The sequence below is a fragment of the Ciconia boyciana genome, chromosome 10, assembly GCF_034638445.1.
Source record: "Ciconia boyciana chromosome 10, ASM3463844v1, whole genome shotgun sequence".
Lineage (NCBI taxonomy): Eukaryota > Metazoa > Chordata > Aves > Ciconiiformes > Ciconiidae > Ciconia > Ciconia boyciana.
In genome coordinates this window covers 25,126,454-25,142,988 of record NC_132943.1, presented here as the reverse complement: position 1 = coordinate 25,142,988, position 16,535 = coordinate 25,126,454, and the positions used below count along the sequence as shown (strand labels likewise).

Sequence of the window (16,535 nt, the reverse complement as noted above, 5' to 3'; positions counted from 1 at the left end):
GAGCTAAGCTGCAGTGTCATGGTGCCTGGGACTTAATTTGGGAGACTGTGATTGGCACTAAAATTGACAGAACAATCCTCTTAGAGCAGCATGTGGTTGAACCTTAGCGTTAAAAATAAACACCAAGTAACAAGATTCATGGTGAGCATCCACAGTGTCTTTGTTCAGCTTCCTCAAGGCAGATGTGGGTCTTGGCCTCCAAATTCCACCTACTTGTGTGCCGGGGTGCGTGCGTGCACACATGCGTGCCTGCCTGCTCGCTTCTCCAGCTCCAGCTCTCTTCATACACAGCTAGCTACCACGTTGCAGTGTTTTCCTTCTACTTCCTCAGAAAAAGTTTTGAAATCATTTATTTGAAAATTTTTATTTGTGATAGTTTGATCCATCTTACGGGCACAGCAAATCTTCTGCCTTCCTATTGCTCTGAGTCTTGATGAACTACTCGCGTCCCAAAAGATGTGACACCAGGCAAAAATAAATGCTAACATTTTCCCTTCTTAGGTTGCAGAATCTGGCATTGTACTCTGACTCTCCAAACGGATGGTCCTCCAGACATCAATAAGCACACTTCAGGAGAGAGTTCATCTGCATCTTTTTTTTTTTTGCTTTGCTTTGAATGCTCAGACTGTCCCAGTCTTCTTTATTCACTGTTCCTAGCTCACCTTTGTGATACGTTTTTCTTGCATACCACTAACATCCCCTGTTACCAGTATCCATCTGCTGAAAGAGAGTAGCCTTACCTACATACAGACCATTTCTTCTCACCTGCTACTGTCCTTTTAACATGTCAGCACATCTGTATACCTGCTAAAATAGTAGCTTTGGAGGTTGTAAATGTGCTGTCTCAGTCACTGTCAAAGATAAATCTGCTGTCAGTGTGTAAGTACATATTGTCTAATGATTCCTCATTTACAGCACTCTAGTCTCTCCCTGCGATCTGAACGCTAAACTCTCCTCTCTCCTACCTGGGTAGCACCAGCAGCCCCAGGGAGACGGCCCTGGATAATACTCGTGCGACCCGCGCATGCATCTCTGCTGCCTCGTTGCCTTCAACAGGCAAATTTCAGCTCTGAGCTTTGACTAACAATTCTCATGATAAGGAAAACAAGAAACAGGCCTCACACATTCATTGTTGAATTTCTCTAATAAGTGTAAAAGATAATGAAATGCAAACGCCATGGTGCTGAAGTAAGCAGACCTCATTTAAAGGCAGGCAGACCAGGGGCCTCTGGGTAAGAAGGTGTCGCTTTCATAGTGATAGTACCCTGAGTAGTTAGCTTGTCCCTCTTCTAACTGCCATTTTCTTGCTATTAAAGCTGCTTTTGTTCACTTTGAGCTTGTTGATAACACCCTATTTATCTCCTTAATAGAACAGCTCTCTGGAACATCTCCATCTTCTTCAGTCTGATTCTCTTTCCAATTTTTAAACAATTTGGCAATTAACTTTGCCCTACCCATCCCTTTAGCTGACCTTCAGCTACTTTCTACTGTGCCATGTATATTTTGCTCTGGGAGATGCAGTCACCCCCAAATCTCTTTCCCCTTTGGCACTTGTGCTGTTCAGGAGACCTGACCCTTCTGAGTGGGTATTTGAATTTTTAAAGTCCATTACCTTGTACCAGCTCCAAGGGAGCAATTTCACCTCTGCATGAGGCTGTAATCAGAACAGGCTGCTGCTCTCCATCGTCACCATGCAGATGAGCTAAACCTGATGGCCTTATTCTGTCTATTCAGCCAGTTGGATCTCAGCTTTAAAACGTAGTTGAGCTGATCAACAGAGTGAGCAGAAAAATGACATTCACTGACGTCTAAATGCTTGATCGTGAGCTGCGTATGCCAGGTGTGATCATTCACCTGCAATTAGTGCTCAGGTCCTGAAGCCTCCTTCAGTTTGAGAGTTTTTAAGAAATCAGATTATTGTTTCAGGCAATTGTAAGACAATTTAAGAACTCATTTTTTCCTCCAGAATATAAGTTGCTGCCAACCTCCTTGCTGTGGCCGTCTCCCCAGAGATGTGTGAAAGCAGTGTGAGTTTCATCAGCGTGCTGACTCAGCAGTTCCTGTTTCCACAGCTGAAGCAAACCACGGTGGGTAGGGAAGCAGGGCGAAAGAGTACGTGCAACACAGGACCCGCAAAGTGCATAAACACTGTGCTGCTATTGGAGAAAGGAAGCACATTACCTCTCTGAAAAGTTTGTTTTCTGGTATGGTGGCATGTGAGATATCGCCTTTAAAGTCACCGATAGTTTAGCACATCAGAAATGCTTTTTACTTTGGACATTTTTAGCAGGTTGCTGTACTTGGATCCAGTCTCAAGACCTCATATTTTCATATGTTTACTAGTGCTAGATAAAGTCTAGCACAGCCTCCAGGCTCCTAGGCACGCTCCTGGGTGTAAATTCCCTTCCTCCCTCTTTCTCTTCCTGAAAAACAGTGAAATTGGAATGAAGTCTCCCAAGCTTCTCTCAGATGAATGTTGCACAGACACTGACCTCTAACAAAGCTCTGGAATACTTTCTCCCTTCTGGAAATCAAATCCCAACTACAGGCAGGGCAATCACGCACTGCTTTGCAAAATAGTCTCTAAAACAATTGTACTTCAGTCCCTGATAAAGTATAAAAGACTGGCAGAGCTATGGAAAATAGCCAACCTGCAAGCAACCATTTCCATGCTCATTGCGAGAGCCCTGCTGAGTTCTGTTGGCTGTAGGTGGGTTATCTACAACAAGGACAGGACAATTTCACATGTCACCATGCGACAGGCCAGACTGACCAGCAGGCAAGAGTCCAAAGGAGTTTGTAGGCTACTGCGGTGCAGTGATGGTGGGTCACTTGGTGGCTTCCCCAAAAAGGGACAACTCTTTCCTAGAAAGGATTGTCACCATTTCCCAACATCCCAGCACAGATCTCCCATCGCAGCATGTCTTCGCAACCTCTAACAGCTGAGCAGATCTGTATCAGTGTTTGCTATTTATCCCATATGGAGCCTGGAATAAACACATCACATGGTATTTCCCCAGTACGTAGACAAGAGGAAGCTGTTTCTCTACGTGACTTTTCAGCTAACCAATGACCCAAATGCAGTACGCCGTGCTTAGGAGCCTCGTGTGGATTTGTGACCCTCTTTAGGGAGCTTTAGGTCTGTAAAGGCAGTAAACACAGAGTACCTGCAGTTTTTCCATTTGTGAGCTCCATAATTTTTGCTTGCAAGCTAATCTAGGTTGTGTGCATGGGTCAGAAGAGGGTAGAAAGAAAAAAATAAACTTGTTTTTGTGTCCATCTTGTAATGCTCCAAGCATGCAATGGCACAGAAACAGAGAAATGACCTACATAAAAGCCTGGCAATGTTTGAGACGTTACACTGAAGGCAAATCAGCAATGCCACTGCTCTTAGGGCAGCATGTCTCACCATAATGCTGTCTTTGGGCAACTGGTCATCTCCTGGTCAAAACATGAAAGTGGATTGTAGCAGGTTAGCTCAGCACACAGGTTACTCAGTCTTTGACCTTGCTGGGACATGTTGCTACAAGGGAATCAAGAATGTATTTAAGTTCTTCAGGACACCTGTCCCTAACATTCATATATTTTAGACAACAGTGTTACGCAGCTGCTTGGCTGAACCATGTTCATGCATGGAATAAACAAAAAACATCCAAATACCTCCAAAACGTGAAATCCTACAGAGACAGAAGCATGTGGGATCAATGCGTTGGCTCCCATAGGCACTCAGGACACAGCTCTCGCTCTTCAAACTTTGCTCCTATCTGCCCAAGCTACTCGATTACATATCATTTGGGCATTTTTCCATTCCAGACCTCAGTGCTGGACCCAAAAACATTAACAGAAGTTTTGTTTCTAAAAATCTTAGTCAAGCTGAGGGGGAAAAGGAAGCAGAATCTATTGCTTGTCTGGCAAAGCAATCTCTGCATGAGTTAATTGACGTAAGAAGCACAAATGCCTTTTGGGGCATCATGTAGAGAGGGATAATTGACCTTCCCACATCTCTGCGTACTGCAAACCTTAACAGGGAAAAAGCAAGTACCTCTTTCCCACTGTTTAATTACGTTTCTACTCCACTGTGTGTGTCTCTGCCTGCTGCCTTGCCATTCCCCAAGCTCCGCTACCCCTCCCCTGCTGACTGCTATCAAGGCCACCGGAGGCAGGTAGGGAAAATGAAGCGTGTTGAGAGCTCTGCGAACAAATAGAGCATCGGGAGCCGGGGTGAGAGCAGACCCTGCTTAACGGCCTGCGGGGCTCGCGGCTTTCCCAGAAGGCCGGGGCAGCGCTGAGCAGGAGCGGGCGGGCGCCGCGCACCTCTTCCCTCCGGCACTGCCTGCCAGGGGCTGCCGCGGCGGCCGAGAGGGGACCGAAAGCGGAGCTGCCGGTGCAGGTGACGGGTATAACCAGGGAACCGGTGAGGGCTTGAACGGGACGAAGCCCTGGGAAAGCTACCGACGTTCACAGTTCAGGTCGTTAGCACTCGGGGACCTGAAAGCTTTTCCCTGTACCGTGGTCGTCTCGTTAACTCTGACTGGGTTTAACTTCCACTGAACACCTGGGGCAGAAGGGCCGCAGGGGCGGGCGGGGGGCACGGCCTTCACCAGCACCCCCACGCCGCCTGGGAAGGGCCACGCCGCGGGAAAGCCTCGCTGCGCCGGCCGGGCCGAGCCGGGCCGGGCCTGCTTGCCGGGGGCGACGGCCCCGGGAGGGGGGCAGACGGGGCGGGCGCCCACCCGCCGCCGGCCCAGCTGGCAGCGCCCCGCCCGCCCCCCGCCCTGCGGGGCCGGGGCATGTGCGGCGGCGCGGGAGCGGCCCCAGAGCCGCGCCGCGCCGCTTCCTGCCGCTATAAATAGCCGCCCGGCCCAACATGTCCCGGCCGCGGCAGCGGCTGGAGCTGCCGCCCCTTCCCGCCGCGTAGCCCGCCCGGAGCGCGGTAAGGGGGCGCGGGGCTGGCGGCGCCCGGGGGGAGGCGGACGGCGCTTCGCTTCCCGCTCCCGGCGGGGCGAGGGAGGCTGGGCTGTGCGGGGCGGGCAGGGCCGGGCCCCGGCGGCGGCCGCCGCGCTGGGGCGGCTCGGCGCCCGCCGGCCCCGTGGGGCGAGCGCCCGGAGGGTACGCGGGTCGGGGCGGCCGGCGGGGCAGCGCCGCGGCTGCCCCTGCGCCGGGAGCGCAGTCTCGCTTCGCGCCTGTGTTCTCTCTCTCTCTCTTTTCTTCCAGACAGCTCTCTCGGGCTGGGACGCGCTCCTCCTGCCTTCCGGAGCCGTGCTCGCGGGGCTGGCATCCCTCCCTGCTTCTCCCTCGCTTTCCCCGGGGGTGGGTGCGTGCCCGGGATGGAGGATGGCGTTGGCCTCCGGATGCAGCCCCCGGTCCCTCTTGGCAGCTCCGACCGTGCCTCTGAGGTGGTGGCTGGTGGCATCAGTGTCCATCCCTGCTGTGGCACAGCCAAGGCTGTGAAATCCCGGCTGGCGTGGCAGGGTGGGGAGAGCCACACAGGGGCCGTGGCACATGCTGCTTCCCGCACGTGTGGCACCCAAGCAGGGTGCCGTTACAGTTGCTCGCTCACGCAGGTGTTTGTGTTGTAGCCTTCCTCCCTCGAGTGCTTTAACCTGCAGCAAATGTTGAGGTGAACCTTGTAGTTAGGCTTTACGGTGGAGGCAACCAAAGCAGGTCTCTGCCCTCTGAGCTGGCTCTTGGGGGCTTTCTGAAGGAGTCAAGTTTGGGAACCTCAAGTAAACAGCCTTAAAGTTTTAGCTTGTCTTCCCCTTTCTTTGCTACTCTAATGGCTGTGCTTCGTCTTTTTATAAACACCTTCTGCAGGGCAGGACTGTATCCCTTCTCTGTGAGCAGATGTTCTTCAGCTGCTACCATGTGCCCTGCTCAGGTCTCTTACTTAAAACAAAAGTGATACAGCACTTGCCTTGGCACTAAGGTGTGCCTGTTCAGGACCTCACTGTGAGGTACTTTTAAATTGCTCTTTTATTCTTGAAGTGCTTCATCAGAGAGGGCTGTAATGAGCAGCTGTTCTCAGTTGTCTTGGTCTCCAGAGGATGGGCAGCGTTTTGCTCCTCATTCACACCCTTTTTCACTTTCTACTTTTCCCTCTGTTTCTTCTGTCCCTTAGCTCTTCCAAGCCCAATTTGGGAGCACAGTGCGGAGGCCCAAGAGGCCATGTGAAAAAGAAGAGGTCCTCTCAGAGTGTGTTTGGCCTCTGCACGTTACCCACAGTGTGCCCCGCTTGGGAGCCCCTTGCCTTCAATAAAGGCAGGAGGGATGCCAGCGCTGCCGTGGAGGGACCTGCTCTGGCAGCGTGCCTTTTCGTGAAGCATGAGGCAGGCTGAGCTGGCGTGCGCTTTGCCCTCTGCTGGAGTGGGCAAGGGGAAGGAGCACGCGAGGAGGAAATACAGCTGTTCCAGAGCACTCTGCCCTCTGTGCAGCAGGAGCACGTGAGGGGAGGACAGATGCGGAAAGGGAGATTCAAGAAGAGAGTACCAGAGAGAATCGGGGGACATAGAGGAAAGCTACAAATAGAGAAGAAAAGCTTTTTATATGTGCACAAATGTTGTTTAAAGATCTATTTAGCTAGGGCAAGAGCAAATATCCAAAAAATATGAGATTGTATCTCTTGAGTCCCTGTTATTGTTCCTCCAGAAAGCACTGCTCTTCATTCCTCGGGTATTATATGTGTCTTTCTGCCTCACTTCTAGGCTCTTCAGCATCCTCTGACCTCAAGCTGAGCAGGACGTTGCCCTTAGCATCTGCCTGTCAAATGTGTAGTTCTCCATGTTGTACATGAAATTATTATTTCCATAGTTGGTAAGGCAAGTTTCCGAGGAATGTGAAGCGAGAGGCACGCCAGTTCCTGTGGTTGGCCTTGACTGGAGTGCGAGCTCTTCAGGGCAGGAGCTGTGCCCTGGAGGCTGTGGTTACGCTACACATTGTGCTTGCCAGCTTAGGGATTTCTGCCTCCACTCCTGTCCCTCCCACCCCTCTCTTGCCTTTTATTGCTGCTCACCTGTTCCTCCCTCTGTGCTGCAGCTTTGTTCAGCCTCTCCCAGTTATCTGTGGGGTTGTGCTGTAAACTGAATTGCTGAAGGGTCCAGCAATCTGGGTTAAAAATCTCTGGAAGAGATGGGAGGAGGAGCAGCTACTCCCTCTGTACAAAAGTCCCCTATCAGCCCTGTGCTGCTTCTCCCTTGCCTCCTGCTTTGAGATCACTCACCCCAGCAAATGGGAATTAAAACAGTTGAAGCTCTCTAGCTGTGTCCTAACTTCTGCTGCTGCCTTAGTATTTCTACTGAAATTACACTTTTAACTTTCTACAGCATTATGTTACTCTCTGAATGGCATCAGGTAGCAAGGTGCTGTCTTTGGGGGCTGCATTGCTACAAGACTATTAGACCTTTCTCTTTTTCTTTTAAGTGAAACCCAGAGTTATCACAAAATTGCATCAGGGCTTCAGTGCTTTTACTCATGCAGTAGAGTCAGAATTGAAAGTGTGCATCTAGAAAAAGTTATTTGCTATAGTTGGAGCAATTTCCCACCTGTGACAACAGATATGACCTTCACATCTGATGACCTCCAGACCCTCTTCAGTGGAGAGGCCACTGAAGAGCACGAGCACTGCTAATCCCTTTGTGAAGGGAACACGCTGCAGTATTGCTCTCCATTACCTGCTGTGCATAAAGTTCTAACAGCTATTAGTTTTCTGCCTTGCTTGTATAAACACCAAGCTTTTTTGGGGGGAGAAAAGAGTGTATGTTGGTGTTGTCTGACAAGTGACACAAGGGCAGGAATTAATAGGTTTCCTTTGGAGGCACATATGTTGTTCTTGGTGTCTATATACAATTTAGTAAAATGTCATTATGCAGCAGCCTTTAGAAATGTTCTGTGCTTTTAACTATGTTGAATCTCCATCTGGATTAATGGACTTATGTACAGAAACCATGAGAAGTAGTGATGCAATGGAGAGGGGAGGATTTCTTTAAAGTTTATGCTTTTGCCAAGACAAAAATATCTTAATTGTGGCTTCTTCACAACAATGAAGTGTTATCAAAATTCAAATCTAATTAAAGGCTTTTGTGTTCTTTCTACTGACTTCTCTTATTCTTGTCTCTAATGCAGACACTTTCTCCTTTTCTTCATGTGGTGCACTCTAACACTTGGTCTGTTGGATCTGTTATAAAAAGGGACTGTTGAGTATCTTGGTTCAAAATCCATGGTGCTAGCTGTATTTGAGTAGGGGTGGGCAAAGCATTCTTTATATGGGGAGAGAGTTAAGTTTTGGGTTCGTAGGACAGATCTTGGTAGTACCAAAGATGAGGGTATTGGAAGTGGCCACAAATCTTCAAGGCAACTATCTGTTCTGTGTGACTTTGGGTATGCAGTTAACACCTACTTGTTGTTTAGCTCCTTACTTCAAAGATGTACGTGAAAATCTGTCTGTTATTGAATAATAACTGCTGAACTATTAGTTGGCAAATAGCCCAGAAAAGGGATTATTAAAAACTAAATTTAATAAAGATATCTAGAATCATGCTTTAGTAGAAGGTTTCATTTAAAATATTTTGGATGTTTGTGATGACCAGTATGATAGCAGTGTAGTGCTCTCATGTAGCACTGGCTACATGTATGCATATGTCTAGATACCTGAAGAGGAGGAAGGGGAAGGAAATCAATGAACTGTTTACTATGTTAGTACTCTGTTGTGATTCTCTACAAGCACTATGCTGCCACTGCTGAGTTGTAAGTGAAATCTGAATTGTGAAAAGATTATTTTTTCGGTGGAAATAGCCCTGAACATCAGGTCTCTGAAAGATACTGCAGCCACTCTTCAGCCTTGCAGGCATGTAGGTCTGAAAGAGCAGCTGTCCCTGGGCCTCATCCAACTCGGTTCACAAAGATCTGTGAAGAGTGTCTCTAAGGCTGGAGACGCAAGTGGTGAGGGAGCAGTTTCATCTAAATCTGAGAGATCAAAGGAGTTCAGAATAGAAAGTTTTTCCTTATTCCTGGAAGGAGATAAACAGGAAGCGCAAGGAGTAGTTCAAGTCTGTTTTGTAACGCTTACCTCTGCTGTAACATCGTTAGTGTTGTTCTACATTTGGCTCCAATTACACATAAGTACACTTTGGAGTTAAAATGTATAACTTTGTGACTCCTTAAACTACTAATGTTGCAGAAGCAAAAGTTCCTAAGATTTAAGCTGTTTGTGGCACCCCTAATCTTTAATCTCTTCAGTGTGTGTCTGTCTAGCTCATGCCATTTCCTTCCTGGGACTAAGTCCATGTGAAGGGCCCTCCTGTCTTTCAGTGCATGTTTTCATGAGAGGGCTTTCCTTCTCATTTGAGCTAAACTTGAGTGCATATCTCCTGCTGAAGAAACTACAGGATATTCTTTAATAGGAAGTAATACAGAGGTTAAAATAGCAGCTTCAGCTCTTAGCAGTTTCAGCGAGCCCAAAATAGCTTGTGCATGTTTCTCTTGTGATAACTTCAGGAAGTGGGGTGATTCCTTCTTCCTCCCTCTCTTTAATATTTTTGGTGAATGCTGTGCTTGAGTGGTGAAATCCTCTTGCCATGAAGAGCAGGCAGTGTGGAGCAGGCTTCTCTCTCTGCGTTTTCCTGGACCCTGACTTAACAAGACCAGAAGTGAGCCCTCAGAAGAAATCGTGTTCCTTGGCTTGTTGTACTGCTTCCTACAAAACTTGCCAGTAAGTTCCTGCGTGGTGAGGGTGGCCAGCAACTGGAACTGGTTGTCCAGAGAGATTGTGGAGTCTCTGTCCTTGGAGATGGTCTAAAAACAGGACTAGACAAGGCCCAAGCAATCTGCTTTAAGCAGGTTAGCCCTGCTCTGAACTAGATGAGATCCAGCAGTTCCTTCCAGCTGGCTGTATGCTATGTTTCTGCATTACTGGATAAGCATGGCTGCTTTTGTCTGTCCCCAGAACATCTGGGAATAAAAGTGGTCTCAAAACATCCAAAAATGACCTTGAGAAGTCTTTATTCAGACTTTGAAAATTGGAGTGCATAGAGAAGCATAGTGTAGGGAAGTGACTCCCCAAAGTCTCATAGCAGCAGGTCGGTAATAGTGCTGGGAGAGGATCATAAATCTCCTGACTGGCAGACTAGTGCTGGAGTAGCTAAAAGATGTTGTCTTTAAACATAAAACCATCTCCTTTCCCTACTCAACTACTTTCAGATCACTCTGCAACAGAGGCTACTTTTACCCTCTGAAAGATCATTTTCATTTTTTTTGCTTTATCTGTCATTCATAGGAGTTTTTAGTGCTAAAGAACAGTTTATTGCATTGACTTTTTCAGGAAACACCGAGAACATCAGATCTGGAAAAGAATTTGGTGAAATAAAGACAAGAGCTGCAAAGGAAATTTTTAGAAAGTGATGTTATTCCCAGTTTGCTGCATAACAATTAATCTCTTATTTTTAAGAGAGGAAAAGAGCAGAGGAAGCTGTACACTGAATCCAAGTTTGAATCTCTCTTTGTTTTAAAAAAAAATCACTTGAAGAAAACTTTTTAAAATCTGGAAGCTGAGAAGAACATAGATCAGCATTTTAGAGTACTGTGGAAGGAGTTAAGCTGTGAGTTAACTGCATCTGTGTTTCAAATCCAAATGCTATGAACAAGGCACCATTCAGATCTTCAGTTATAAGTTATGCTGAATTCGTTATGCTGTGTTTGTCTGAATTCTGTTGAGAGGAGAAAAAGAAAATCATGGCAGATTAAAAAAAAAATCATTACTCTTGTTTTGGTAGCTGGTTTCTGAAGTGATGAAGCAGGATTCTCCTTGCCCAGCTTCTTTTTTTTTGTCTAGCATTTATGCAGGTCATCTGCTAATTATTAGCAGCTGTGAAACTATGGAGTTACATAAGCATAACTAAAAGTCAGCGGAGCCTTGCATCATTCAGCAGATCTGTCCATCACTTATTCACCACAATAACAGATCAGTTTTGCAACTCACTTGACACAGCTATCTAAATACGAAGAGGGCATCAGCAGGCACGGAAAGCTGGGAAATCCTTTGTCATAAAGTCAGAGAAATCAGATAAGATAATGTGTTATTTTATTGTTGCCACAAGCTGTTGTCCAATTATACATGTGCATTGCTGTTCTGTGAAGAGCTGTGTGTCAGAGTAATACCCTGTAACAGCTGAGCCTGCCAGCTACATAAAGCTGAATTGTCTGGGCAGCTTTGCTTGCAAGATAGGTATGGGTGCTATGCCTGGTGGCAGAGGAAGCAAGACAAGTGTGAGTGCTTGTGAATATATTCCAAATTAGCCATGCTCAGTGATATGGCCGAACACAACAAACTGTCTTAAACCTTAGAAAAGGCGTCTTTACAGTGGGACACATGTAGAGCTGAACTTGGTATTTCTTGGCAAGGGAAATACCTGCAGCGCACATGAGTGTGCTGGCACAGATGGCCCAAGGCTGACAGGCCCAGACTCTGCCCCCAGGTTTATAACACTGGCCCAACACACCACAGGATTTGGTTAGCAGCATGAGTTTCTTTCCACTGAACCTTGAGGGTATATAAAACTTTATCTCCTGTAGTTCTGAGTATTAAATCATAGACTATGTAATGAATTTTCTGATCCAGACCCTGGTTTTGTTTTCAGATATTTTTTTTTGTCTTCTCTTTTGCTGGTTCAAAGATCTCCATAGGCAAGAGGGACTGTGAAAGGGTGAGTGCAGTGTTATCACGCGTGCGAAATACGATCCTTAGAATACTTGGTCTTGGGAACTAGGAAGGTAAAATGAGTTCCAGCAGATACGGTGTCCCTCCAGACCAGTCTGTGTTTCCAGTGGCTCAGAGCTGTGCCCTGGCCCCTTTTTCAAGAAGTGAAAGGAGTTTGCCTGAGCTTCCATTTTTTTTTTCCCCAATTCTTTTCTCTTTTCTTTCCTTTTTTCTTTTTTTTAAAGCAGTGATGTGAACAGTTAAGTTTGAGAGCTGGTGCCCTAGATCAGTGGTGGCTGCTATTTCTCCTGGGAACAACAGATGGTGCCTCATTAGCTCACCTCACCAGCAGGCTCTGAAAATGGTGGGACCTTATAGCTGCCCTCAAATTACCCTGTCCCTGAGGAAAGATGTAGGTGCTTGGAGGCAGCTTGCAATCTCCAGCTGCTGAGGTAGCACTCCAGAGCTATAAGAGGGTGGCATGAATCAGGAACTTTCCTTTTATGAGACATCTAAACAGGATGGTAACTAGTTTTGTAACTAGCATCAGCTAGGTAGCTTTTTAATATAAAGACATGGATGATGAAAAATATTGTGGGGGGAAGGGAAGGATTGCTTATTCTCCCCTCACCTCATACCTGAAGAAATGTTCCTCAGCTAGTAATTCAAGGATACTACTTTGACACTTTTGCATCAATTTGGATTGCAGTTTGGCAAATGTGGACAGCATCAGCCATGCAGTATTAGGCTCTTCAATTTACCCCAACTCATTAGTCCTCCCATGGCCATCACATCAGTCACTGCTCTCCTCGTGTCCCAATTTACCCAACATTGACTGCCCACTTTGCCTAACATTTCCAAAAGTATTTTTTCTGGCATGAAGATGCAAAATAGAGAATTTTCACTCTTACTTTCACATTTGAAGCTACTGAAAACCTTTTTTTAAAGGAAGTATTAAATGTAAACTGTAAAGGATGCTGTGTGTTGCATATGTTGTAAGTAAACAAGCCATGTGTTCATGCACATAAGTGAGTTTGTATGGCATCTCTGTTTGGTCAGATGGTCCTTGTTTTTCACGTGGTCATACATCTTGTCTTTGATTTTAATACCTCTGAGATAGGGAATACATTTGACCAATGCCCAGTAGAATACACTTTCTATTCCAATGGGATGAAATGAAAAATCAAATGATAGCAATGTGGTGGTAAGGAAGGTATGCAAGTATGACTATTTCTGTTTCAGAGAGAATGCTATTCATCTGAGGCCACAGAGGCAACCCCTACCAGTATATCATCGTTCCTGTCTGCACATTGCATTTTCAAACCCCCCTGGACTCATACTACTTTGAAACTGAGAGAAAATATTTCTTAAACATACAACTCTTCTGATCTATAGTTCTGGTGGCATCTTGGAACCTGAAACTCTCAAATGGCAGCGGACAGCCCCAAAACTTTGTTTTAATACTAGGCAGCAACAAACCACAAAGAAATAATTCTCCCTTGGACCTTCCTACTGTATCTTCAAATACAAGTTCTGCATTTGATCTGAATAGGTGGCTTAGGGAGAGACAGAAAATTTGCTTCATGGCACAACTTTAAATAGGTTATTCTTAATTGAATTGACTAGTGTCCCTTGCGTGTAAGTGAACAACTCATGTTCTTGTCTTGTTTAGTTTTAATTTCAAATAAGATGATGCTTTTCAAAGTGAAGCATCTTACTCTGAAGAGTTGCTGCATACTTATACTTACTTGTCCCCTTAAGTGGAACCAGAGCAATATTTATTTCCTCATTTATTGGTTATCCTCTTCCTAGCAGCTCTCTGCAGGATCAGTGTCTCCAAGTTTTATTATAGCTTTTTCTTTTTTTCATTTGTGCGTCCTTAAAAAAAGTGTGCATGCTGACTGGAGTCAAGAGGAAGACACATTAACTTGAGCTGCTATAGGGAACTAGAAAATGAAGTGTTCCATAACTGACAAACAGCTTGAGATGACTGGACAAGTTCCCTCTTTATTCATCTAAAATGTGACAGTTGTTTAGCAGAACATCCCTGATAATGTGAGTGAATTGCAGGGTAAAACCCAGTTGGATGTCGTCATGTGCAGTACTTAAATGAGAACACTGAGGGATTTTGTGCTTCCAAGGGAAAGAACTGTCATTGTTGTCTTCTGGTTTGTGTTATTTTAAAAGTTCCCCAAGAAAGTTTCCTCTTAGGAGGAATAATGGTGTTTATAGTTGTTTACAGTAAGAGTGGTATATGACTGCTCTTTTTTGCTTAGACTGAAAGCTTTTATTCTTCTCACAAATATGTTTGTTCACCGTCCACTCGCTAATCAGTGAGACTGAGGCATTAAAGAAACCATGGTAATGATACCACATGGTATATAATACCACAGCATTTACAGCTTCCAAGGCCTTTGCTCCAGGCCATCTGCTGTATGGACAGAAGCAAGTGCAAATAGAATGGAAAAACCCTGTAAGAAGGGAAAGTAAAAAAAAAAAAAAAATATAGTGTATTTTCACCTTCTTCCCTTTATATAGAGATAAGGAAGGATCCCGCTGCCATTTCTTAGCTAGTTGTGACTTTATGCCCTAGGAAGTGAGAACAGAGACACACATACACAAAATATCACTCTGGACTAGCAAAAGGGCTGGTAGGTGCAACCCTGGGTCCAGTCCTGCCCTTGATGTAAGGTTGCTGTGGGGGATCAGCGCTGAAAAGAGACCAGCAGAGCAGGATTGCTCCAGGCAATGTCAGGACAGCATTTCTTGGGGCTTTCCTCTGAGCTGTTTTCCATTAGGCTTCTGGAGGTGCTCCCTCTGTTCTCTGGTGGATATTGCTGGTTATTTTTGGAAATCACCACCCTGAAGGTAGGATCACTCTTTCTTCTGCTCTAAAGCTCCAGTGCCCTTGACATCTTTCTTCTAAAGTTTTGGTGGGTTGCTGTGATGTGACTGTACTGGGGAGGAAAAAACCCAGAGTATCTGCAGGCATGTTTGATGCAATAAGCCTCAGTTCTGTCCAGTGAAACTGTCACAAATTGCAGTGTCACTTCTCTGTATTTAACCCTGGCATATTCAGGTCCTGGTTTCTTCATTTCTCAACGGAGCACATGAGCCCTGATATGACTGTCACTTTCTGTAATGTGCATCAGTGCAGGATCTCAGACCCTGTCACTGAGGAATCCTGTCTGGTATAAGGGCAAGTAAAAAATAAGGGATTTTTAAAATAGTTCTTAAGGATATAATTATGGAAATAGCCTCATGGACAATCAAAGGTCTTCAAAACCAGAATCCCCAAGAGTGATGTGAAGTGGTAGCTTTGGCGTTAGAAGTTGAGAGAACAGTCCTTGTCCCATTTAGCAGCAAAAAGCCCAAAGTTAAATATGCCACAAAGTTTACTTAAATCCAAACTATTAACATTGTGAAACCTCAAGTAGGTATAAACAGCCTGTATCACAGCTGGTGTAGCCGAGCCCCCGCTGGCAGTGCGTAGAGACAGGGAAGCGGGTGAAGAAACACCTTTAGACTCCCGCAGCGTGTGGGGATGCTTCGAGGCGTTGCCAATGAGAGCCGGGGAGTATCAGCTCACAATTCATCCTGCGTGAGGGACCATGCTGGGATGTGCTGGCTCTGCTGGGACATGGCCCACAGACCAACTGGAAGCATTGGGCTCTACCGAAATGCCCATGACTAATCTTCTCGCCTCCCCCAAGGGGTCCGTGCTGTAGTCTCCCCTTACCCTGGTGCAGCTGTAATTTTTCAGGCCGAGCAGGAGGGCTTTAGGAGGCCCCTGCCACTTTCCTCTGCGCTGTTCTCTTAGGTCCCTGCTGCAGCGCAGCCTCGCAGGGGAGCCAGCCAGCTTCGCTGAGTAGTCTAGAAATTGGACTGTAAGGCATTTCTGCTCTGTTAGCAGCAACCTTTCAGACAGCCATGCTTCAAAATACACAGAGCTGGGCTTTTCTGTTGTGCATAGGTAACACCCTCAGAGCCATAAGCCATATACTTAGCTATAAATTTAATTATTCTGTTCTTCACTGAATACCTGGCTTTTTGCTATTCGGAGAGAAAAGAAGAAACAGAACGCGTGCAGAGTGAGATACAGACAGATGATTACAAGTTCATTCTTGTAATCTTGTGTGGAAGATTATATTCTTGTGTGGAACTTCTGCTAATGAGGGAGACCTGGTTCCAAGCTGTTTCGAGCCAGAATATTGTACTACTGCCTCCACCCTCAATCTCAGCCTGCACATTTGGGGGCTTATCCTGCTTGCCAGTTCTCAAGTGTGTTATGGGAACTTGCATAGCCAAGGCATCAGAAGCCCAGCTCCTTTTATTTGTCTAGCTGTGGGGACAACAGCGTAGAAATAGAGGTGTTGCTTTATGTCCTATGAGTGTGGTCTGCTGATAACTAACTCCGTTTCAGCAGTTGATGAAACCAGGTTTTGATGACTGGCAATATAGGGCACTTTATTTCTAGATCAGCAGTTTATCCCTAAGCCAGGTGCGCTGTGACTAAACATTGCTTTCTATCAGGTTTAGCATAGTCTAAGTGGAATGAGTCAGTAATCCTGGGTCTGCAAGACAAAAGTTCCTCCTCAAAATGGTATTGAATGACTTCCACGCTGAAAGCCATCACAAAGTGGTCAGATTGTGAACGAGAGCTGAAACTGTTCCCTGATGGCTAAGGAGTGATCCTGTGAGACCAGGGCCAACGCTGGGCATAGTGGTGTGAGCAGTCTCAGTTGGATGTGTCCCACGTAGCTACCCCCTACGTGCGAGTGAGATGTAGGATCTCTCAACAGAGCTCAAGTTTTCACTATCTAAGGAAACAGAGACCTTTAGTCTCCAA

At 46.1% G+C, this 16,535-nt stretch overlaps 1 protein-coding gene across 1 annotated transcript in view; it reads left to right on the top strand.

Moving 5' to 3' along the window:
- Positions 1–4,806: 4,806 nt before the first annotated feature.
- Positions 4,807–16,535, top strand: part of WIPF1 (WAS/WASL interacting protein family member 1) — a 58,678-nt gene continuing 46,949 nt past the window's right edge. The window contains 1 exon segment of the mRNA XM_072874648.1: positions 4,807–4,933. The gene's annotated coding sequence lies outside the window, so the exon portion shown is untranslated.